Source organism: Struthio camelus, chromosome 8 (genome assembly GCF_040807025.1).
Source record: "Struthio camelus isolate bStrCam1 chromosome 8, bStrCam1.hap1, whole genome shotgun sequence".
NCBI lineage: Eukaryota > Metazoa > Chordata > Aves > Struthioniformes > Struthionidae > Struthio > Struthio camelus.
Window position 1 is genome coordinate 2179110 of NC_090949.1, and position 27230 is coordinate 2206339.

Here is a 27230-nt window from a genome sequence, read left to right on the forward strand (position 1 = left end):
AGCATATTGATTGGAGTAGTAAATTGTTTTCCTTCCTCACCGTACGCACAGGTTTTTTCAGGCATATGCCTGCCATTGCACTCAAAATTTTGCTATAGACAAAACTGCAACAAGTCTTACTTGTGGAGCTAAGAAATCATGGCTAGTCCAAAATAAAAATATTTTAATTGTCTGAACGAAATACAACAGACAGCTTTTATTTGTAGCCCAGTTACAATACTGTCTATTTACAGTTATTAATACACTTAAGATTGCTACGCAAAAGCTTTTGAGTATCTACCTCTTCTCCCTGGTGTTACGTTCACCCCTCCAGAGCTCCTCAGAGCCCTGGGAAACCACTTCCCTCCTTCTCCGGAGGGATGAAGGGAGATGGGATGAGGAGTTAACAACAAGTCATGAGGGTCCTGAGCTCTTCTCTGGGATGAGTATAATGTTGACAGTGGCATTTTCTTCTTCTTCTGCCATTTTCTTCTTCTTCTTCTCTGCACATTTAGATTTAAACATTTCCTTTACACGTTCTATTTTGTTTTCAACTGTCTGAAAGTTGCAAAATAGTCCTCCCCAGCCCCAGTTATCATGAAGGACTATTATTTGCTATCCATGTAGAACCCAAGTTTGCCTGATCTTTCCTGCACGTGGTGTGGGCAGCACTGAAGTCACACTAGGTAGGCATAAGCCACTTGTCCGTTACACAGTTGTCATCGTGGCCAATGAAAGCTAAAACCAGCTCAGGTCAGGTCAAGTCCAGACATATCTGAGACCTTGCACTGTCAGGTCCAAGCAAAACCTGTGGCCTTTTACTAGTAAGAGAAAAATCATTTTTACTGGGCTATTTGCTATCCACTTGTATATATGCCGGTGATGGAAAAAGGAGGACCTATACATGTGTTCAGAATGACCAGGCAGAACAAGAGTTATGGAATATGCAAATTTGGGTCTACATCTATTCTGCATATATACATGTCCCTTCACAGTAGGTATGAGATCAAGGATACATCTTCCCAGCTATAGAGGGGGAGAATTATAACTTTGCAGATGTGACTACTTACATGTCTCTCACACTTCGGGCAACAGGATTCCCGTTTCCATGGCAATTCAGGGGAGGTAGAGAAGATGTGCTTCATACTGTCATGGCTCAACATGTAGCAGGTGAGGAGCCCAGATGAGCAGGATCCTGCTTCTCTGGAGTCCAGTTCCTTGATTAGCTGGAGCTGGTGACACTGTCTACAGAAGTCCACATGCCCCTTAGTGGGCCAGATGCAAGGCCATCAGGTCCCATGGTGGACTGCAAAGACCGATTATCTAGATAAAGGCTTTCATAAGTGGGGGGGGGGCATGTTTGAGCCTCATTGATGGAACAGAAGCAAGGAAAAGGGAAGAATTACTAAGAGCTTTAAAATACAATAAATATAAAATAAATCTACGTAAAATGTGTAATGACATGTATCACTAATCTTAACCCAGGCTGTGACTTCATGTCACGCCCTGCACACTGAAAAATAGTAATACTGCTTCCACTGGATATCACTGCTTCTTCCTTTACGTTGATTTCTCTCATTTCAATAATCTGGTTCATCAGCAGCCATCTTCCCTTTTTGTCTTAATCTCCTCACTGCAGAGAACTAGCAAAATCTCCCCATCTCAGGTGATTTTGTTGCTCTGAACTCTCTTTTATGGCAAGTTCTACAACAAGGTTATTGCTTGTCTGTTTTCTATGTTTGTGATATACTAATGCCTAATATTGATTTTAAAAAAAGTTATTTTTAGCATCTTCCAGCCTGTTATATACGACAGCCTTCCCTTCTAATGACAATGCATCTTAAACAATTTTCACGCACCTTGGGTATATCCACAAATAATTACTAAGATGCTGGCAGTGCCAAGATATAAAGACAGCACATACTGCTGACAATAGCTACATAATGTCAAAATTTTCACTTGAATAACTCCTTCAGCATCTCTTAGCATTTTATACTACACAGGTAATGTGCTATAACTAATTTCTTAAATTTTTTTTCCTTCTAATGTTTCCTGCTTTACATGTTCCCACAAGAAACCACAAAGCCTCTGCATTTAGCCATGTTTCCAGTCTGTCTTAGCCACAGCAAACTTCACAGAAACTACAGTTGTTTCTGATAATGCTTCCTGCTATTTTCTTGCCTTCATCTGGGTTTTACCACCTAAATTTTGTAGCTTTTAAGTTCTTTTTACCATCTTATTAATAAGAAAGAGAAAAGTTATCCGTTTATAATCCCAGGACCTATGATATTCCATTAGTGACCTCCATCTTAATCAAACTGCTTCCAATGCTGAATATTACAAAGGTCCAGCTTTAATATATAATATAGGGAGTTTCAGCAGCTCTTTCCACCACTGCAGCTCTGTAAGTGGCTGTATGCAGCAGTCAGGGTGTTCTTTGGGAGACCGGCTCTACTCTGCGCGATTACTCCACCTCCTCCACAGTAGTCATCAGAGCTGCTCCGAAGGTCCACAGAGGGAGCCAGGCATCTCCCAAGAGCAGCTTTTCATTCTTTGCGTTGAATGTATCTTGCCATAACTGGCTGGCTGTAATTGCCTTTTTCAAACTCCTTACATTTTCAGTCTCTTGTGATGTTTCTTTTGAACTGACGGTCGTATATAAGTTCTTGGCAACAACACCCTTGCTATTACGGTCCATTAAATTCCAATTCAAATTTTTTGAGTTTTAATTTATCTTCTAGAATATCATTTTTCATTATTGCTAATCACATGAAAACATCAAGCAGCACCATCCCAATAATAACATCATGGTATCTTGCCATCTACAGATGACGAGGCATTTTTTGGTAGCTACTGATCTTTCACTATTCTACTCGTTGCTGAAAGTCGAACTGTTCTTCCTTTTCACTGAACCACTTTTCTGGCTGGGAAGTTAAGAGTTTTTCAGTACCTTTTTCACAATCCTGTAGAAATTACAAAAGAAACTTCATCAGGATCTCATTACTACATAATAACTTTTTATTAAAAAACAAAGTTTTAATACTCCTAGGTCTTACCCAACAATTTAATTCTCAGATAATAACCCTCAGTGGAGAACAGATACAGAGTTCCATAAAGTAATTTCTTCTTCTTGCTCTCTAAGAGGAATGCCGTTTCTCTTAATAAATATTCAAAGTATTTATTCTTTTCTGGGGAATAAGTTGCTGTTCAAGAAATAAAGTCTTGTACCAGGAGCCAGGGGACCAAATTTATATTCCTGCCTCTGCCATCCACCTGCTGCGTTATCTGAATAAGCAATTTCACTCAGTTTCCCTTAAGGAAGGCCAAGTTTGCTCAGTTAAATCTGAGAATAGGATATGAGAAACTACGGAAGTCAAGAAAGGACTAGGAAAAGGCAGACCTAATTTTTCCAGTGGAGGGATGAAATTGGGGTCAGGTCACATGCTTCAAGTTGTGCAAGCTTTAACATATCATAATGTTTCGGGACCTGACTGACAATTTTAGCCTTTTATTCTGATTTTGAATTTTCTCTCCTGCTACACATACTGGAAAAGCAGACTTTCCTTTCCTCCTGCAGTTTTTGTCTAGACCAAATCCACAAAGAACTTTATCTTAAGCCACCTGAGATGACATAATTGCTAATCCTAGTGAGAACAAGGTAATGCCACTCAGATACGTAAAGATGACTTTTACCTAAATCCTTTTCAATACACTCTTTTAAAATGTAATAGGTAACACATTTTAATAGAGCAGTTTTAAATGTTAAGCAAGGTCTAAATTTCTCTGTCCTGTGAAACTTCATAAATCCAACTGACTCCTAGGCCATCTTCTAACTCCCAGTTAACAAGTTAACTAAGTATTTCATTTCAAAGTTCCCTAAGCTTTCTGATCTCTGAATTATTTATATATGTTTTATGTATATGTGTGTTCATACACACAAACGTACAAACATAGTGTATATAATTATATACATAATTTTACAATCATTTTATATAAATAATTTTCATTTATAGTTGTGCAAAATTTGATGTTTATGAGGCCACCCCTGTTCTCTGGCCTTGATTTTGCAGAATATGAACACGAAAATATAATACTCATATGTATAAAGGCATGCTAATCTTTTCAGTACTAAGTGATCTTGATTAGAAAAGAGAATCATATGGGAAAGTCTTTCTTTCTGGAACTTCCTAAAATAGGTTAACATTATGTAAAAAATCAAAGAAAGTAGCCTTCGCACAATAAAAAGATGTAGACAGACGAAAACAACAGTCTTTAAACCAGATCCTGGACATCTTGAATACGCCATACATAATCTGCAACTTTCATAAAGATCGAAATGAAGAGATAAATGAAGAGAAGAAAAGAAAGATGATAAGATTCAATTCAAATTGAACCGTACAGATGGCTTCCAGGGTTGCAAGAGATAAAAAGAGAGAAAATCAATATGGTGAATGTTTACTTGAGACTCTATTGTCAAACCTCTCCTTTGTGTCCCAGGTAGGACGCAGTGCATAACTGCACAAGGTCAGCTGGGGCACAAATCTTCCTTTGTTCCTGAGCGTGCAAAGGGATTAATTTCTTCTACCCTTTCACCGAACGTGGTGCACGCTCCAACCCATTGGGGCTTGGGATCTGCTTGCCAGCTCCCTAAGCAAGAAGCTAAAATATTATTTCTCTCTTGCTCAGTCCCTCTTGGAGGTAGAACATAACCTCATGTCACCTGGGTCACAGACACCTGGGGGGGCTGAAGAGAGCTGCACAGAGTAGAAAGTCTCATGAGAAAGTAGCTATGGTCTGGCCCTTTGGGGTTTTTGGTTGGTTGGTTGGTTGGTTTTGTGTCCTCTCTGCACAGAAATTACATTAGCGGTTAAGTATAATTCGTGCTGCATGGGAGCCAGCGTTAGAGCCTCCTGCATCACAAGTGAAAGATGTTATTTTTATATCGGGCTTTGGCAATAACTATCTCATTCAAAAAAAGAATCTGTCTTGCTAATGATGCTGGAACAGGGCTCAAAACAAAACCTGAAGGATCAATATCATGTCCCAGCAGTATTCATTTTCCACATTGCTTAGTACTGAAGATGTTCGTGTGGAACAAAAGCAGTCCCCTCTCTCTGTAATCCTGCTTTTCCGACCCCTCAGTCCTGCAAGAAAAGGTAAATTTTCTGTTGCCAATATCAGTTTGTTGGCATAGGAAAAACAAAAATAGAGAGAGAGATAATGTCAGCAGTTTGACATAAAAGCCTTCTATGAATGCAGACCATAAGTGCCATGGGGTGAAACCTACCTGAAAGCTCTGCTCAGACAAGTGAGACCTTGACTACATCTGCCCAAGTCTCACTCATTAGATGATGCTGGTGTGCACTGGGGAAACAATAAAGTGGAGATAACTGTTATGCGGGAAGCCTGCCTGAAAGCTCTGCACTGCCTTTGCCCTCCTTGAATGGGTTAGATATGCACACTAAAGAAACAAAGAAGCACAAATGAACTGTTAACAGTTTTACACCCTTGTAACATATTTGTGGTGGGATCCAGGTAAAAACTGCTACTTGGCTTTAGATATGGAGGAAATTGAAGAGATTGTCCCCGGTGACTTGATCAATTAGGCCATGGGGGGGGGGGGGGGGAGTTATGCCAATCTTTTAAGTTAGAAAGCAATAAATAGTGAAAATAAGGCTGACACCCCGTAGGCATCTGACCCCGCAGTGGGATCATTAATCACAGGGGACAGGCCACCAGCCAGGACCTGGACATGACCCTTCAAGTGGCCATACTGGAGTGTCCTGGTCCCCTGAGGCCTGAACTAGGCCTAGACTGGTGCGTGAACAGCATGAGTGTCAGAGGACAGAAATTACAGAAATTACTGTGCACCCGCAATACTCGTTCTACTTCACAAATAAATTTTAAATTTTATGTCCCTGAGTACTGTGGTTTTGTCCTTGCAGCCACCTCACTCCCAACTTCCCCCGTGACAATGCACTACAAAGATGAAAATCCTTGTTTAAACAGTGGTATGTCTGATACTTGAAGAGAAGGGAAATTAAGAAAGCATGTGAAAGTTAAATGGATTCAGTAGGTATATATGACAGTTGAAAGTTACAACGAGTGTGAAATTGTCTTTAAAAGGGTAATGGAGGTACTGCTGTGGAAGCAGAATTGGAAGTTTCATAGTCAAAATGCTTACTGTAAACTTAAAGTGCCACCACTAATCAAATACAATTGTTCGGTGAAAAAAAAAAAAAAAAGAAATTAATTTTTGCATCCAGTTTCCATGATAGGAAACATGCCCAAGACCTGAGGTTCCTTCTGGATTGCAAGCATCTAAAAGTTCATCAGCCCACAACGATTGTTACCTCTAAGGAAAATGAGATTAAAAATGAAGCATATGAAGCAATGAATTAGTTCTAGATGATAACACTGGAAAGGGGAAAAATAAATCAATGAAACACTTAGATTAAGTTAAACAATCAAATTCTTTCCTAGCTGTAATGTTGCACCAGCTAACGTGGAGTGCTGAAAACCTAGACTTTCTCTCTCCTTACTAACACTGGTTAGTGGTCTCTCCTCCAACAGTGTTACAAATTCTGTACTGGAACTTAAATTATTATCAAACAACACAGCGATGACTCACCATTTCTCTTCACTTCTATTCTCCAGGATTAGGCTCTGAAATGCATAAACACAGAAGCGGTAAGTGAAAAACTGCACTGTTCTTGAAGTTCACACGCTGATTCCACAATTAGCACACCGTTTCCAGCTTGCACAGTCTCTTTGTTATTCACATTTTAAAAGACTGCATTAATCTTTCATTATGAGAAGTATTTGCTCCATCTCTATTTTATTTAATTTACCGTCTACAGTGCTCTTTTAGCTCTTCATAAAAATGTGGTGTTTTCATCATGCAGGAAACAGATGTGACTTTTAGAATACTATTTTTTATTGGCTTTCCTTTGCTCCCTCCTTTTTTTGGGTTTTATTTGTTTTAATTGTGACACAATGAAGGCTTTTAAGACCACAAACCATATACAAGCCTTTTGGAAAGGGATAGTCTGACCAGAACTGCAAACCAGTAGCTTCTTCAAGGGAAGCTGCCTGTCATGTGTTCCTCTCTGTGAGGCCACCCATGATCTAATGCACAACAGAAAGAGGGTCGGAAGCAAGTTTGTGGAGAGAAGGAACTTACTATCTTGAACTGAGAAGCTAACTGCGGTGGGCCTAATCTGTGAAAAGCTAGGATCTTGAAAGAGGTTAAATCTTTCAGCACAAGAAAGGACAAAGTCTGAACATTTTCAGTTGGGACTTTCCAAAAGCAGGTTAGCTTTATGGTGGTACTAGGATATCAGCCAAACGAAACTCACTTTAAGATCTGAATCAGTTCAGGAGAGAAGTAATCCTCAGCCCAGAAGCTAGGACGCGTCTGGGGACCTGCTGGGTAAGAGAAACTACATGACTGCGAAACCATCCAGTCATTAAGTTAGGCTAGGAATGCATTTTTACTGTTTTTTCTTATAATCTACTGTTCGCAATTTTTCAACTTTTATTTATTTGGGTATTGAGTTTTTGAGAGGCACGAGGAACTGGGATGAGAATAACAGCATGAAACTGCATTGCTTCCACAAAAGCAGTGAATTGCAAAAATGCACTTTATAGCTGTGGCACACCCTGAAGAATTGTACTTACCGCATCACTTTTTAAAATTTCTTTGCATAACTTGCTGACAGATATCAACATCATAATGGATAACACACCACAGTCTTCTTTCTTCATCTAGGGGAAGGAAGTGTCTGTGTTTAAAACTACAGAAGACTAGCATAGGACCTGTAATTAAATTTTTTTAATTTCATTTTCCAGAAAGAAAGTGTGGCGGAGGGAAAGTGTGGTTATTATTTCTCATTGTTTTATTTCTTCTTATTTTGAATGACATTTTTGGGCTCAATTAAAATAAAAACTTGAAGGAAGAATACTGGAATTGAAAGACTGTGTATTGTTCGATAAGGGTATTTATTTTCCCAGCAGGCTGTCCTGGCATGTATATTCTGACAAAGCTTGCAAAAAATGTATTCTAAAAAAAATACCATTTTCCCAAAGATAGATTGTATGCGAACAGAAAGCAACAATTGGAGAGATCTTTTAAGTGGAAATGACATAGGCACTACAGGTTTAAAATTCACAAATGCGTATTGATGTCTTAAAAGTTATTTGTGAAAGAAAAGGAATAGAAGGTTGTAAACAATGAGTTTTTTATCTTGTTTAGCTTCGTTTTGACATAAGTCTGGAATGCAGGAAACATTTTACAAGTCTAGAACATATGAGAACAAAATCCAATTAAGAGAAAATCACCAAGAGAAAAAAGTAGCACACAAGCCTCCAATCTAGATGAAGATATATACATATACATATACATATACATATACATATACATATACATATACATATACATACACATTTTAAAGCACAACCCTTAATGAGGCATCTTCCAGTCCTTGCTACTTTTCGAATAAATGAATTTCCATATTTGAACTTGACACTTCTTTCCAGGAAAGCACGAACAAAGAATAATATGGAAGTATGAGGACACAGTTCCTAAATGATTGCTGTCCTGTCCACTTTGCTGCCAGGGGAAAGACTCTGGGTGTATCAAGAGTGACCACAGGGTCAAGGGTATAGGGGCCCGGTAGTCTCTCCCAGCTCCTGCTGGTGAGGAGAGAAGGATGAGGAGCAGGTGGTCACGGATGCCCACATGCAAGGGCACTAAATCTGTCCTGTAACTGCAGAAGCAGAGGTAGAGAAGGAGATTTAGAGGAGGAGATTTAGTGCTGCCAGAAGTCAGGAGTTTCCAGCCTCTGTCAGTTCAGGAGTTTCCATCCATCGGCTGTCCGCAGCCTTCCCTCCATCCTGGCAGGTTCTTGGCACTGCAGGGTTTCTGCAAAGACCCTGCTGATCTCCTGTCCTTCCTTCCAATGGTGCACACTCTGGTGTCCCTGCTGAGGACGATTCCTGAAGGAGACGTTCCCTGAAGAGGAAGCCTGGAGACTGCTGCACCCACTGCTGTGACTCTGCTTGCTGCTCCCATACTTAATAATCAGACTTAATGATCTTCCTAAAATATTGCATGTGAGATGCCTCTGATATTAATCAATGTTTAACAAAGGCAAAAAGTGCTGCTCACTGAATATAAATACTTGCACAGAAAGATTAAGCGTTTGTTTAGCAAGCTTAATTAAAAAGCTCTTCTTGATGTGAGTGGTGCCCTTTTGAGGATCTAAACTCCTTGATAAAGAAATAAGCTGTTTTCAGTCACTTAAAGCTTCCTTTTCTTTGTAAATGATGAGTGATTTCAAAGATCAAAAGGTAAATTCTCATCTGCTATCTTAATTTAAAAGCCATTTTAGCATTCTGATAAACCTAGGAGTTTCGGAAGACTTCATTCCCTTTGCCTCACTAGTAGATGAGCAAATGTAACGTAATTAAATAAAGGTAGGTATCTCCAAAAGAGCCATAGTCTTTGCACGTAGCACAGTAACATGAAAGTTTAAACAGGAAAGACAACTTCCACCAAGGAATAAATTGTTTTGGCTGCTGTTTAATACAACTGCCTAATTATAATGAAGGTCAAGGTTCAGAGAGGAAGGTATTTTACTGCATTTAGAGTTAATGGCATAAAATTGTAAGAACAGAAAGCATAATCAATAACCAAATGAATCAGAATAAAACTCTCCAGATGATAGCACAGAATTTGCTAACACTTTCCCACATCTGCAGCTAAGGAAGATCCTGAATGTCTCTGAACAAAGACAGACTTATTACACTAAGCAAAGAGTACCCAGCTCTTTCTGACCTTGCAGTCTTTAGTGCTATTTCCATACGGTGCTCTGTATAAATAAAACACCTGACCGTCTGACTATGTCAAGGCTGTGGTATGCAACAAATGCAGAATGGAAAAATTCCTTTCATTTAATGTAAATAGCTTGTCCCAGTATGTCAGCTGTGTGACTTTTTATTTCAGGAATAAAGTGCTAGGATGTTAGTGTACATGATTAAAGGGAACAATGTACTTGATATTAAAAATTTTCAAAAGCTGTAAGGTAAATGAGAACCCAAAATTTACTATGATTTATATTGGCAAAAGGTTTTACCATCAGTTTGTACAAACAGACATGGCTGTAATTTGCACAGGTCCTTAGAAACATTTCACAAAGCATTTTGTTTGATACCATTGACCTGTCTAAACTAAAATAAAATTAAAAATCTGAAAAGGTCAAGTACACAAACTAAGCATTTGCAAAAGAACAAATTCTGCCTTTTGGGTTCAAAATGTTGACACTCATATTATGCAAAATAATAATAAAATAATACAGTATAATATAGTACTGAAATAAGATAAACGAGTTTAAATCCATGCGAATACACAATACTTCAAAATTATTTAGAGAGGACATTTAGATTGCTCTAACCTTACCTTTTCCCCACTTCTGAGTAATTAATTATTTATTTTTAGATTGGGGGGGCTTACTCTCATGAGGAAAAAACTTTGAATCCTCAGATTTTTCCTGGAACGGAAAATTATTCCAATCTGAGCTTAATTAGCTTTCTTTTTTTAGCTTAAGCTGTCAGCAGCAGTTGAGACTTACTTCTTTTCATTAAGAAAAGGAATTTACGATAGTCAGGTATTTGGCATGACTCCATTCAATTAAAAACAATGCACACAAATTTCTATTTGTCTTAACACCATAATAAAACAATACTGGATAGTTCACTCGTGCAAACTTCAAAGCCCTTTTCTTGCAAGCGCTCAGTTATACCATTATTTACCTCTATGGAAGCTGACTAGCAACCCAGAAGGATTTTATGACCCACTGGTCAAATCTGAGTTTGCTTAATGTCACCAAACATCCTCATGAAAGGCAAGGGAAAGTCAAACCCATAGACTTCATCCAAAGCTGACTGAAGAGAAAGGGGGTGTTTCCTATCTCAGCAATGGACTTCAAACTGTACGGCAAAGGGGAACTGTTTCCTATATATTATTAGGAGATATTTTAATATTTAAGCATTTGAAACCATTTTTCATACAAAACTGTGCTCATTCAACAGATCTTTGAGCGCCCACGAATAAGACTGTGGCTTTATTTTGCAAGCAGCTCTGCCACGGTAGCTATAAACCCACACCTTCCGTTTTCCAAAGACTTTATATAGGACATATACATGAACAGAAGTTAAAAGTGAGTAATAAATTCCTCTTCTTTGTACTGCTATGGAAATATGGCTTAGCAAAATCTCTTCACAGGTTTTATCCAAGCTAACACTAGAATCTAAGGCAAGGCCTCTAATTTTTCACCAGTATTTTTCTTTACCACCATACCTCCCTCCTTCCCTAACGGTAATTTCAGACGAAAAAACTATCTTGCAGATATTCAGACTACGGGAAATCAGTAGCGGCTCCTGGTTTCACTAGTTACACAAATAGAAGCTTTTCTTTTTCTTTTTTCTGCTCTCAGAAAGCTAACTAGCCTCTCATGGCAGCTCAGATTAATTTCTGTCACTTATTGTCAGCGTTCGTTCTTGCTGATGAATGTTTCCGACATTGCAAACTTTCTGAGAAAAAAGACCGAGTAAATATGGGTGGATACATTCTCTTGGTGCTACCTTCAGTCTCAAAGCTGTGCTGAGGAATAAGAAATTTCAAGTGCAGACAGCTCTCCTCTTCCTGCCCCCTTAAGGACAATTGAGAGTAGGCTGGTCAAGCTTTGATTTATATTCAACTAATATTTGATGAAACAAATGCAGACAGCTCTAAGCCCATGTAGTCCCAGTTGCAGTTAGGAAAACATGCTTTCTTGATTAAAACAGAACATTTCAGTCCACTGTTGTTGAAAATAATAAAATTATCAAGTGACTTACTTTCACTAGCTGATTTGGGCTGAAATAGCTGCTTGATGGCACTGGAGACAGCAGATGAAAGAGTGCTGTGAAGTCAACAACTTCAGGCAGTCACCTCAACTATAGCATACGTCTTTGGGAAGATATATTTTATTTTCCTGGTCACAAAGCTAACAAACACCCATTTATCTTTACGTTATTCTCATGTCATCAGACATCTCCCAGCAGGACAATAACTTCCCTTTCTCACCATAGAGATAGACCTGTAAAAAGCCATGATCTTCAGTCTTGCAGAAGCAGATCTCCACGCCGACTCTGTAGGCCAGGTCCCGAGCAGCCTCTGCAGGCAGATCATACCAATCCCACCACTGCGGCAGCTTCTAAACCACAACTCAACTCCTGCTGGCCATGGCCAAAACACACATGTATTCTGCAATCACCTGTTTGGAAAACCTACAAGGGAAAAAAATTCTGTTTTATTCAGCCTCCACCTTCTATACACCAGCACGATCATGACTCAATACCTTCCTGTAAGAATGCCTAGCAGTAAACATTTGTTTTCATGCTATGAGATTTTTTTTTTAATTCAGAGCTCAAAAAAAGAACTAGAGAGAGGAGAGCTAGACTATGAGAAAAATTAAACTAAGTATAAACGGTTCAGATCTTTACCTGGTAGAAGACTCGACTCAATATTAACTACCTCGTTTCAGGAATAAAGAACATAATATAAACATTATTATAAATATAAATGGTCATATCAGGACAAACTGCCAGTCAACATATACAGCTCAGTAACCTGTTTTTGCAAGTGCTCACCAGCAAATACCTACGGGAACACTGTAAGAAAATAGAAGTAGAGTGTTATTTCCTCAAAACACCTACATGCAGGCTTTGGTACTCTGACTACCTCTATCCCTCTGTATCTTTTGTTTAACAACAACTAACGGATTCCCCTGTGATGAGTTCATCTGATTGTTTGGGTTTTTTTCCCAGTTATGCTTATGGCATCACAAAGATACTTTGTGATGAAGAGTTTCCCTTTGTTCACTTTCATTTCTAAAAGAATAATGTCGGGCAACATCAAACACTAAAATACTATTTGCATGTGAAAGATACTTCTTTATGCTTTCTTTTAACCTACTAGCTAATCATTTTACTTATTAATTCTTATTCTCGTATTGTGAGAACTATTTTGTCCCTATTTTTCATCTCCATCTGACTTTTTATCCTATAATGTTCCTTCAAGCTGTTTCTTTTTCAAGCTGAGGAGTTTAGCTTCCTTCATCTCACTGTATGAATGTTATTCAATAATGTTGTTGACTCTTCTCATTCTTCTCTTAACTTCTAGTTTTACTATAGCTTTCTGAGAAGGGAATCGCTGTGCTTAAGATGTAGGAACGCCGTATGTTAAGTATGCAGGCAGATGACTAGGTCCTGGCCTGAGGTTTAGCTAACCGAGCAGACCATGGGAAACTACCAAGCGTGACATGAAAAATGGCTGAATGTAACAAATAACAACGTGAGAAGTCAACAAAAGTTACAGACAGCGCTGTGCGTGAGCGACAGCCGATCTTCACAGATAACTGCAGGGGAGTGCCGGGGACCTTTTGGGGAGCGCAATCTTGCCAGGCCAGCACCATCTGGGTTGTACCATGTCAGGTCAAGTTGACCTTGGCAACAGTTGCCGGAAATACCAAATTTTGGTGTGGAAGTACCACAACTGGTGAAAGAGTCATTGGGGGCTTATCTAGGAGGAGACAAGGGTGGAGAAAAGGAGGGATCAAGGTCAATGAGGGAAGGCCAAGCATGAGAAAATGGGGAGAAGGGGGATGAGAGGAGCTGGTCACATGCAAGTAGGCGCTGGTTCGTATGCTCATCTGGAGGAGCCCATCATGATTAGGAATTAAATTCTGCTCCTAACTGGTCTCTGTGTGGCCTTGTGGCCTCACTTTCTACCCTATGTGTGTGCGAGAGAGGTCTCCGTGCCACCAACTCTGTGCCAGGCCCTAGGTCTGAGTGCCAGCAGTGGGTGGGTTTCCCTAGGGAGCTTTAATCTTCCGTGGAGGTGTGGCCGGGGAGGGGGGGGGGTGCTGTGCACATGTGCACGTGTGCCTGTGTGTGTCCGTTCGCGTGTGTCTCAGCCTCTCTGGAATATATGTCCATCCTTATTTTCTTTTAGCAGTTCTTAAAAGCCTGTTTGCATTTTGACCTCCACAGGGCACTCAACCGATGTTCTCCCATTGTCTCCTGCACCTTTCCTATGGAGTGGTGCACTATTGTGCATTTACTCAACTGCATTTCATTTATCATTGTATGCCCAGCTATTTAATTTTGTGAAAATCCTTCCATGAGAACCTTCTGCGAGAAGGGGCTATTTTAATGCTCTGAATAATTCTACACCATCAGCAACTTTTCCCTTCCTTTTTCAGGTCGTGAATGAACATCACAGATTTCAGCACAGATCGCTGGAGGATTTCACCGATAACCTCATCCATTACAAAAACTATTTAAAATCTCTCTCTATTTTTGTCTGGAACCTCTGTAAACCTATTCAAGCAAATTTTTTTAAAGTTCAGTGCTTGGTTAGTGCTCAACATGCAAAAGAATACCTTGTTAAAACGGGTGGCTTGAGACTGCATGGGGTTAACAAATGTAAAGGTTTATCTTTTTTTTAATACTTGGAATATATGTCCGCCACATTCATGGCCCAATACTTGATTTCAGGTAATAATATATAGTATTTTTCCATCTAAGATATCAATGCCCAGGTACTTCAGGACGTAATTTCTCTCTATAGCCCTTCGGCAGAGGGCATGCTCCCTCTTAAGTCAAACTTCTTATTTCTAAAGCAAAGGCAATAGACTTCAATCAGGTTACTGCAAATCCTAAAGAGGTTAAGAAAAATAAATGGAAGCTGTTCACTGCAAATATATTCAAAAATAAATATGAAGGCTGAATGCCCTGAGGTTGTCTTGTATATTAAAGAAGTTAGGAGAGCACTTTACGTGAATCCTATTTTTAAATACTTTCAGAGTCTGTGAAATATTGTTACAAAACATTAAAATAATGAGCAAATAACAGTAACTATTACAAGTCATCCACTCCGCAACAGATCTTAAAGCACTTAACATTCTGTTTCAAAATGATCTGTGAAAATCATTATTACTTAGATTGATATTGTCCTGTTTTTGCTGGTGAATAAACATCAAAACCAAGCAAATAAAGGACAAAGCCACATTTTCAAATGATGGTGGCTAAAAACAGACACCAAAATAATCAGTCAATTTTCAACATTTCTAAGTATGTACAACTATACCTCAAGTGCACAGACACATACACATGGGTCATAACATTTCTCTAAACTGATTTTTTGTCCTTCTATGCTATGAAATGAAAAGAACTGTCACACTTTACCCAATCCGATACCAAAATTTTGAATACTGAAAATTCACGGGAGGTTTCACATACATGCATCAGGAACAGCTTAGCTTCATCAATGCAAATCTAGGGAAACAGACTTTAAAACCTACCAAATGCTAAAGGATTTAAGTCATTGCTACAACGTAGCTGCTTTGTTCTGCTTACTAGAAAATTAAGGGTATTGCCATGTCACTCTTGCATTGCCGAAAAAGGTCCACCTACTAATCCGAATGGTCCTTTTTTATCTACTTTTTAAGGAAAAATTTGTTGTTGATCTGTATGGACGAGCTGTAACTTCCAGAAATCACCTGTAGGACAACAGACAAAACGATCGCAAGGAGGCTTTCAGAAAAGAGTATATTTGAAGGCATGGCCTTTGAAGTCCTCCACAGCCCTCAAAAGTTGTACTTGAGAATTAAGTAAACATACGATGCAGTCCTCCCTATAGCTTTTTCCCTGAAAAAGAAATGCATGGGGAAATCTTCCTTTACTACCTCTGTTAAAAATGGTTTTCTAGTACTTCCTGAGAAGAGTTTTACTGCTTAGGCAAGGAGTAAGTGGCAGTCATCTGGCAATACGTGGACATATTACATTACCGCAAAAAATAGTCCACCTCCAATTTTACAAGAATCAGAGCTACTTTTCTGTTCTGTTTTCTCTTCTTAAATAACAAATTATTCTTTTCTTTTTTTCTTTTTGAATGGCAGGAACCTGCAAAAGATCATTTTCAATTTCCTCATTAAAAACCCAAACCACTTTTAAAGGGAAGATTTTTATTAGTTTAAAATAGGAAAAAAATAGGAAAAGATTCCTATCGAGCGTGATCTCTCTGGTACTCCACACTACTTCAAAAACCCAACCTTTCAGACAGTAGGCATTATCACCACGCCAACAGCATACAAAGGCAGCATATCGGTAGTGAAGCTCAAAGAGCATATTCTTTAACACTTTTTTCTCTACTTAGCCTAATGAAGTATGTTTTGCTATTTATTTCCAGCAGAGGAAAATGTGATGCTATAGTTTTTTTTCTTCTTTCTACTGCTCTTTATTGCTCTACAGCTGCAATACTAAAATCTGCATTCTTCCCCTCCCCACAATGCCAGCCCCCAGGAGGACTGGTTATTACCTTTAAATGAGCGTTGCAGGACTGCCTTTAAAAGATTTTTGCTCTTAAATGTTGTGATGGGAAGAAAATGGAGTGTGCCCGGGTGCCAAGAATTCCCACGCAGCTGTGCTATGACTAGAGCAATGAACAAGTTAACTTGGAAAGTTTGTGACGGGGATGCTATGGCTTACATTTTGGCTTTGGTTCACACAGTATGCATTTCCTGAGTCAGTAAGATTACTTGCAATAATCAAGTTTGGTTTTCTTTTTAAGACCAAGATTATGGAAAACCCATCCTGTCGTAATTTTCACTCTAAATCAGATGTCTGTCCCTAGTAAAGTTGGAGGGAGATGAGCAAAAGCCCATAAACACTGAAACTCATTCCACGTTCGCTAAAAAATTCATATATTTTCTTGTAGCTTCGAAATAAGGCTAGAGTAAACTTTGTGTCTAATATCTGACCTGAAATCAGATTCATTTTCAAAAGTTTTATTACAAAGAAAAAAAAAACCCCACATTGCTATTTACAGTACAATTGCTGGGATTCCTGGGAACAGCAAATTGTCGTTTAGTAAAATTTTCTGCAACTGCAGGGACAGCACGAGAACTCTGCATGAAGCACAGCATCACTGCAGCGTGCGCACATCAACCGGGAGCGAGAGACGCTGCCTTCACTTCATGCAGAATGCAACTGCATTGTCTTCTCGCGAGAAGACTGCTCTTGATTCCCAATTCATATGCTCCTATGTGAACACTTCAGCCTTGCTTAGAAACTACCTTATTTACTCACACATGGTAATTATATCGTCCCCTTTTTATTCCACAAAGGCCAGGCCTCTTACTTTGATTCTAATACAAATTCTCTTCAAGTAATACAACAGGAAGAAGAGATTTTAATCTCTGATAATGTTATTGCAAATACTTGTGCTAGCTAATAAAAGAACATAATAAAACACGGATATCTGCAAGGAAGGACAATTTAAGTATCATTAAAACTTTTCATTTAAATACACTCATTTCAGCTTTTTTTAGATTATAAGATTAACTGTAAGTGCATATATGCATACATACTTTCTCTTATTCAATAAGATAGTTATTATATTCATAAATGATCTAATGAAAGTAATTTAAACAACAGAGAAACAGAACATGATGCAGTCTTCAAAAGGAATCCTTTGGCCTTTTCCCCAGTGTAACTGAAAAGGGTCATTCAAACTGGCACATAATAATTTTTGAAAAAAAGTCACTTCAATAAAAAAATTTCCATCATAAATATTTTGACCAGTTCCCATCACTATCTGTATTCTACTACAATCCCATTAGCTCCTACAGTCGCTATCCAATAATCTTCAGAAAATATTAACTGTGACTACTACTGAAAAGGGTACTTTGGCTATCGTTTATCTTTGCCTCCATTACATGTTTCTTTACTGCCTACTCCTTTCTGTCAGATTCATATCCTTGCATGATGCAAGCATGATCTCGCCTCTTGTGCCTTCCTCATGCTGGCTACCAATTCCAACCACAGAAATGTAGGGAAATCAGGATAGGTCTTTCCTCTTCTTGCACAACAAAGCTACCATCAGCTTGTCTTGACCCACCTCTTCACCAGTTCTGTCAGCAGTTTCCAAATTCATCTTTAAAGCACATCAAAAATATCAAGTAAGCAACCAGGTACCACAAGAGCTGAGAAATATCCATAGACCACAACTAATCCCTATAAGCAATGATTAAAAGATCCTTGGGAAAGTTTTGCATTGATGGTTTTAGACCACCATATATTGGTATCTGAGATTCTCTGAAATCCAAGTGTCATGCTTATAATTTCAAACAGAAAAAGGTGATAAAATTATAAATGAAAGCATACATAGTTAAGCTCCCACATAAAAAATGTAAGGGTTTCACCAGCTGGTCAAACCGTGTCATCTAATCTTTAATCCTGTAATACCATCTTTCTAAGCAAGACTCAGTTACCTGTAGAAGAAAAGTTAGTTTCACCTACTGATTGGAGGAAGAACTAGATGTTGTGAAAAAAAAAAGTGGTGCGCAAGTCCTAGCTTGCTAATAAAAACAATGTTATTATGTCTTATTAAGCCGAAATGTGTTAGCCACATTTCAGTATTTGCAAACAGCGTGCTTATCTAAAATATGCCAGCTTTAACATGGAAACGAAAATAACTTTCTTGATGTAAGAGCCTTGCCTGATGGTACCACGTGAAAAACGGTAGGCTCTTTTTGAGTGGGCGACTAAATGTCACCCGTCTTTTGGAACAGCAGTACTGAAGGGAAAACGGAGCATGCCTTATTAACTGTGTGAACAGCATCTTCAAAAACTTTCAGTGGATCTATTCTGATTTGTCTGAATTCTCTACGGAGAAGAAAGGAAGCTTACTTGCTAGTAGGTGGATATGCTTTGAGACATGCTGTCCATATGCACAGTCACACTGCTCAAGTGAATATTCCCATGCATTGGGGCCCGAAAACTTCAGATGTAGCTAAATTTCCCACATGCACAAATGGTACTAAGAGGTACAGTATTTCAGTCCACTTTCAACTCCTCTTCTCAGGTTATAAAAGTAATATTCAGCAAAAAGAAGGTTGATGAGAAGCAGAACAAGAAGGGTGGAGTGTGAATATGCAAAAAACATATCCAAAAACATCCCAGTACCACTTTCAGCTTTAAGTGATTGCATACTGTCCAGGTAAAGCTTGGTAAATTGAAGCTCCCGGGACCAGAGGCTGAAATGATGGATGGTCTAGGAGAAGAGTACATCGCAGCCTTTCCTGTTTCCTTTTACGGACTGGTGAAACAAAAAGTATATTTCCCAGGCATATATTCTTCCAGAAGAAAGGAAAGGCATCTGGTGAGTCCATGATAAGGGAGAGTCCATAGGAAGAAGAGAATTTATTGGCTTAGCTGGGGAAACCATGGTGAGCAAAGATAGAGACAAGCAAAAGGAAAAGAAACAGAGGAAAAAAATCAGGGAAGGAAAACGCAAAGATGATTAACCTCAAAGAATTACTAGGTCTAGATGAATCATAAAGAAATAATTTCAGCTCAGCAATATGGCTAAGAGGACAGCATCACGCACTTCGCCCTTTGCACTTCATGCAGAGAACATACAGGAGCTTCAAGGCACATTGATAAGGGCAAACATCTCCCTGTTAAGCGGCTGCTTTGCGAATACATACTGGGAGTAACAATGCAAAGACAGTGTCTAAGCAGCTCTTATGAAAAAGATTTTTTACCTTCAGCTTTTCCACAGCTTCATTCTGTAAGAGACAGAGATGATTTCCTCTATATTTTGATGTATATATAGACAACAGGTAAAATACACTAATAAGGACGTGACACGTACACTGCACTGTGTATGGTGTTGACCAGCATCGACGTTTAAATGCCAAGTTGACCTCATGCAGAGTAGTTTTGATGCACACTTGGAATTTATTAAGGGATGAAGCGATCCCTTCTAGGGAGAATGATTTTGCGATATACAGGCTGTACCGAACGCCTGTGGAAATGGTTATGTGGAAGTGCACCGAGCAAATCACTGACTCTCTCAGCGTGCTCCTCCTTCCAAACCCTCCGTCATGTTCAGCTCGCCAGGAACACGTTGCCTGCAAGAGACAGCAATATTGCTGGGAGCCTCGGAAAATGAAAAATTAAAACTGAAGGTGACAGGGAGAGCAAAAAATGATGTTGCCCGCAGGGTGTTTTCATGCTTAACACTATTGCTCACAGGCCTGTGACTGCTGGGGACTCTTACTCTAACCTAGAGGACACACAGATGCTCAACTTGATTCTTACCAGTGAAAAGACTTTCCTGGTTGGAGACTGGCTGGACTAATTTATTAGCATACCAATCAACATTTTCACCCTAGGCAGTTTTAAGCAGCTGCTTTGTATGTAATCAGTATTTAACTATACAAACAAATCTTACCATCTGTACTTATAAGTAAATCTGCACCTAAAGATACCCAGTGCTGATCTACTATTAGCATAAATCAGAGAACCTCTTCTTATTTTAAAGGTAGCTAGAGAAGCTACTCATTGGCATAAGTGGAATCAAGTCCCTTGGGATGATATAGCTCAATGGGTAAAAGTCAGCTTCTGCTCAGTAGCAGGCAGAAAACAAATAGCATGTGAAAAAATGAGAAAGTAACGGAGAAACATATGACACTGTGTAAGTCTACAGGGGAATACTTGCCTGTTATGTTTAGTTTTACTTTCAATCTCTAAAATAAGGCAATATACCTAGAAGAGCTATAGAGACAGGCAGTGAGGGTGACCGGGTTAGAATGAATGATTTCTGATGGTAAATGGAGACTCTTTAGCTAAAACGGAGGTGCTAGAGGGTGAAATAGCTAGCAGTAGGGGGAGAGAAAAGACCCAAAATCCAAAATCTGAGAAGAGCAAATTACATTAACATATGGCAGATCTAACTGCAAGCAAAGGGGAAACTAAGCTTTTCGTGGACTACATAAGGAAACTGTAGAATTCTCTGACAAAGCAGCCCACAGGAGCCAATGCTTTGGACAAGTTTAAAACGAGATTAGACAAATTCACAGATGAAAAGAGCTAATGAAAGGCAACAGGCATGCCCCTCTCGTTCCGCAACTCTAGTGACTTCCAGTTTGCAGAACCTCAAAGGGCTGCCTGTTCCTTCCACTTCTTACATACCTCCTGTTGGAGACAGAGTAGAGGACTAGACGGATATTTGTTCTTATTCAACAGAGCTCCTCATATATTCTTATTTTACCTAAGGGACTTCGGTAGTCAAATAATCCCATAACCCCATAATCCTACAGTACTTCAGGTAAATGAAAATTGAGCTTTACGTGAGCTTTTTGTTTTGCGTTTTTTTTTTTTCCTCTTCCCAAGCTCCAATACTTTTAACTACATTATTTACATATAAATATGCTGCTTGAATTACCATGCCGCTACTTAATAGCCAAAAGCATTATGATATTTTAGCTATATGGTAAAACCTATGATTTTTATTAGAATGTTTTCTCTCATCAAGAATATAAATAGCTACTATTTACTAGCACAAGTCTGTCACCCAGACAGTCTTTCAGATACTTCTATTATTTTTATAGTTTACAAAGTGCAGATCACTCTATGGACTAAAAACTGACTTTCCTAGATAGATTGATTCAATAAAATCAGTACTACAAAGAAAGAGAAGTTTTACATTGTAAAAAATTGCTGAAAATCCAATACGAACAAGTAGACTCATTAAGGTTAACAACTGAAAGGGGAAAAGGAACAGAAAGTTAACAGATTACTCAGTCTATCTGCTAGCATTTGTGACCCTGTGCTCCACAGTACAATTTTCTAGTGTTTTTTTTTTTCCAGTCCGGTCTCAAAAGTAGTATGTGTTAGGATTTTTCCATCTGTTTCCCAGTTTCCTGTTTTCCCAGTTCAGCTCATTCCTACATGAGGTGAAGACTGCATTTTATGACTTCATCAAAATATTTATTCTCAGTATTTGAGAAACATAGCACCTTCACCTCTCTTAAAAAAATCTCCCCTTCTATCAGTCAGAAAACTTAACTCACCCTATGTCACTTGAAAACTCCTGCATTTTTACGACATAAACAAGGAATACATCAACTTCATCATGTTAGCCAAAGCAAACTAATACCTTTCACTATTCACTATTCACTGAACTTTTTTTTTTCTATTTCTTTCTCTCTTTCTTTTCTCTTTTAATTCTACTCATCACAGAAACGGTCTTTACCTTCCTCTTTCCCAATGCTTTCTTTCTTCCAGATTACCACATGCTCTTATATGTCTAGTCCATATCATAACATCTTTTTCTTAACCCAGGGAGCAATCTTCAATGCAATCTAAAATAGTCATGTTCCCAGGTCCTAGTGGCACTCAATGGGATTTCCCTATATTATAGGATTATATTTTGACATTTAATTTCTTTTCCACTTTTACATATCAAATTTTTTGGTCAGCTCAAAAGATATAGCAGTTTATTACTTCTTGTTCTCTTACCTACCAATCTAAAACACATTCATTTTTATTGGGAAAAGCATTTTACTTGATACGATCAAAATCGTATCTAAAGTCAAAACATCTCTGAGAAACCATAAAAAGTCAGTGTTGCCTCCATTTAATTTTGTGCAACACTTTTCTATTGTTAAATTATTGCATGGATGCAACAATACCTCTACTAAGAAGGATGCAGTCATTGACTCCAGGTTTGTTTCTTTAATTACAAAAAGTTTAAGTCAATTCTTACAAAAATCACGGTGTTGCTTCCAAACCCTGTTTCTGTCACCTTGCTCATGTCTAAGCTGCCTCAGATGCTCAGCCTGATTTTGGAGCTACAGGTCAGGATCTGCAGTCATCCTGGAAATTGATATTGGAGGGTGGGCTAGAATAAAAAAAAAAAGTCCAAAAAGAATTGACTGACAACAGATTACCAATAGCTTCAGGAAATGTCTATTTTAATCTGAGTAAAAGCTATTGAGCATCTTCTCTGCTAACTCTGGAGCAGTGAATTCTGTAGATTGCTAAATGGTCATCCTTCTTTGTTCACTTTGCTTTGAGACACGTTGTTTCACATTTCAAAGGGTTTAAGGTTTAAAAAAAAGGAGTCAACTGCAACATTATTTAGACTTACTGTACAAATGCTGCTGCTTTTCTTTTTACTTCTTCTTTTTCTTCCCAACTGGACCTCTTATAAAACGCAACAAATATTTGCGCTGGACCCCTTACAAATACGCAAATGATGACTTTAAATAAAAAATCAGTTTTATCTGACTATCATACTCTATTACTCTACTGACTATCATACTCTATCATACGCTATTACTACTCTAGTAGTAGTATTACTCACTACTACTCCCTCCAACGTAAAATGGAACATCAGTGGAATGCAAGATGCTCTGTGGTGGAAAGGGGCCTCACTGTTAATCCAGCCTTCAAATACATTTTTCAAAACAAATATTTATGAAAAAGTATATAATTTGGCAAGAGATTATTTTGGTTTCTCTCTTTTGAGCTTCTCCAGAGCAGTAAGGTTGGTTAGCAAAACTTAACTCCCTGGAAGTTAGTTCATAAAGAGTACAGTGCGTGATAAAACACAGACACTGAAAAAAGATGCGCAAAACTCATGTGTCTCAGTGGGCATGGTCTGAATTAGCATCCCTGTACTTACAAAGGCAATCTTCACTTATGAGGTCATATGGGTTTTAGGGTACTTTAAATGGAAAATGCTTGACCCTCTCTAACCTATTGCATAATTAGCATTTTCCCAATAAGCAAATAACAAGGATGGTACCTACGGATCCCCTTATTATCAGAGAAATTTCCATACTAAAAATAACACTAATTTCTAATGGTTTCACTTTCTACACCAATTTCATGTCTCCTGCTCCTTTGAGGTTGGCATTGTAAGTTTTACATCCTCAACTAGAAAGAGAGAAGGGCATGAGCCACTCAGATATTTCATCTAAAAAAGAAAAAAGAAGTACATAGAGATTCCAAACGTGTACACAATGTAAACGAGCCACTTTCATGTTCACAAAAGCGGAACAAAAACAAAAAGAAACCCTGCGGCAACAAAATCTCTGTCCTCTCATGTTAAAACTCAAAAAAGAAGAGAAGCAAATTCACAGAAAATCTCCTACTGTCCAGCTCTGTTCTTTTTCCATCAAGCTGATCAAAATCCTCAGACTGAAAAGAAAACAGCAACTCTCAGGAAGCAAGATCACGGTTCTCTGCTCAAGCGGCCAAAATGAACATATTCTACCCTCTTTCTGTTCAACCTCCATCCTAGCCCTCCTGCATCAATCAGCAGTGCCCCTCACATGGACCATGCAGGACCATTTATATATAGGGATTCGATTTAGTCCCGATTTCACATTGTTTAGCCTTGGTCTTCCATTGTTGAACTCAACTGGCATTTCGCTACACTTTTCGAAAGGAACAGGATCTTGTTCCTTCAGTGGACAGTGTTTCAACATGGAAAAGATCTACTGACACCTGAAGAGTCTTCCCAGCTCTGAATAGGCTTTCTGCAAAGTTCTCCCGCAAATGAAACGCCTGCGTTGTGGGAGACTGCTCACCCACTACAGATTGCTGTGAGGAGTGAGACATTCAGATTTTGGTTCCCTGGGTTTTAAAATTTGCATTTTTCTGTGCACATTTTTAGAGTGCAGTTAAGTGAGTTTTATGGAATACACATACACACACACATAGACATATACATACACACACACACATATATATATATATATTTATTTTTTCTTTCCTAGCTGCTGACACTGCTTAATGAAGTAATTAATTATTCCTTGGAGGGGAGGTTATATTCAGGAGTAACTTCATGTAAAATATAACTGCCTATCCCAGGACCTGGGATGCTTTTTTGATAAATATTTTCTTTTTATAAAGAAGTAAAAACCTAAATATAAAAATACTCTCAAGCTATTCTAACAGGTGAAATGGGCCTCAGAAGCATTCAGGTCTCCCACAGAAACTATAAAAGCTGTGAAATCATCCATATGGTGATGCAGTACCTCTGTTCTTCTTCATTTCAAATTGCCTCTAAATCCTTGTGCGAATTTCAGAAAACAAGCATAAATTAAAAATCTGGTAGTGAGAGCAGTACTGTTCCTGAAAAGAGTGATAAAAATGTCAACAAAGTAATATTAACGCTAAATATTTTGGATTTTTTTTTAGATCACGTTCAGATTAAATGGACTTAAGCCCGGATGAAGCGCATCAATTTTGCTATACTGCTTCAGGGCTCTGGAACGAAACATTTTTCTCACTTTCAGGAAGGACCGATGTTAACGGATGATCTAGCCCCAACAAAATATCAGAAGTGGGTTTTGTGCTGGGCTGCGGGGGCCGGGTGACCAAAGCTGAAACCAAAAGCCCATTTCACAGGAACTTGTGCGTGGAGGCCATAAGGAAAAGCCCTTAAGGGCTTCCCGAGAGAGACTGCACATATTAGAAGAAATGATGGATTCTGGTTCTTTCTATTTCACATATTGTAACTTAACGCGTCTAGTTCAGTATCAAGTTTAAGTACACACATTGAAGAAAATCATATGTATAATCTCCTAGACCTTCCTGAAACCACTCTGAGTTGAAAATCACAGAATCACAGAACAGTTGAGGTTGGATGGGACCTCTGGAGATCATCTAGTCCAACCTTCCCTCCTCAAGCAGGGTCCTCTAGAGCATGTTTCCCAGGATCACATCCAGACGGGTTTTGAGTATCTCCAGCTAAGGAGATTCCACAACCTCTCTAGGCAACCGGGTCCAGGGCTCTGTCACCCTCACAGGAAAGAAGTTTCTCCTCATGTTCAGACAAAACATTCTGTGTTTCAGTTTATACCCGTTGCCTCTTGTCCTGTCAGTGGGCACCACAGAGAAGAGGCTGGCCTCATCCTCTCGACACCCCCCCTTCAGATACTTGGACACGTGGATGAGATCACCTGTCAGGCTTCTCTTCTCCAGGCTGAACAGGCCCAGCTCCCTTAGCCTTTCCTCAGAGGAGAGATGCTCTAGTCCCCTCATCATCTTGGTAGCCCTGCGCTGGACTCTCTCCAGGAGTGCCATGTTTCTCTTGGACTGGGGAGCCCAGAACTGGACACAGGACTCCAGGTGAGGCCTCCCCAGGGCTGAGGAGAGGGGCAGGATCACCTCCCTCCACCTGCTGGCAACGCTCTGCCTCATGCACCCCAGGATCCCCTTGGCCTTCTTGGCCACAAGGGCACACTGCTGGCTCATGTTTAACTTGTTGTCCACCAGCACTCCCAGGTCCTTCTTGGCAGAGCTACTTTCCAGCAGGTCAGCCCCCAGCCTGTACTGGTGCATGGGATTATTCCTCCCCAGGTGCAGGACCTTGCACTTGCCTTTGTTGAACCTCAGGAGGTTCCTCTCCGCCCACCTCTCCAGCCTGTCCAGGTCCCTCTGAATGGCAGCACAGTCTTCTGGTGCGTCAGCCACTCCCCCCAGTTTTGGATCATCAGCAAACTTGCTGAGGGTGCACTCTGTCCCTTCCTCCAGGTCACTGATGAATATATTGAACAAGACTGGAGCCAGGACTGCCCCCTGGGGGACACCACTAGCTACAGGCCTCCAACTTGACTCTGCGCCATTCACCACAACCCTCTGAGCTCGGCCATCCAGACTGTTCTCAAGCCACCTCACTGTCCACTCATCCAACCCACACGTCCTGAGTTTACCTAGGAGGATGTGATGGGAGTCAAAAGCCTTGCTGAAGTCCAGGGAGACAACATTCACTGCTCTGCCCTCATCTACCCAGCCAGTCATTCCAGCATAAAAGGCTATCAGCTTGGTCAAGCATGATTTCCCCTCGGTGAATCCGTGCCTAATTGTCCCATTTGTCCTAATCTCCAAAATAATTATGTGTATATCTTTAAAAATATGAGTGGCCCTTCTAAAAAACTAACTAAACCTACTGAGACTGCAAGAGGCTTAATTACACCAAAAAGCATATTGCACCAGGATTAACTTGTCACTAGACGTTTGAAGGGCCTCCACATAGAGGAAACTTTGGTCTGAACCAAAGAACAGGATCAGTGTCCTAGCCTGATTCCTCAAAACGTTGAGCCTCTTACAAAGCAGCGGTATAGCTATCAGATGTAGATGCAAACATGACTTCAGAATCATGACACTACAGAGGCATGGAAAAAAAAGTTAATTAAGACACAAAGAGCGTTTTCCAAAGCACCGAAACAGCAGAGAGCATGCTCCAGATCTGCAACCCACAGACAACTATGTTTCTTAAGATGGTGGCAGTTCTGACTAGCGCACATCGGAGAACTCAAAAGCACCACGAAAAAGTCCAACAT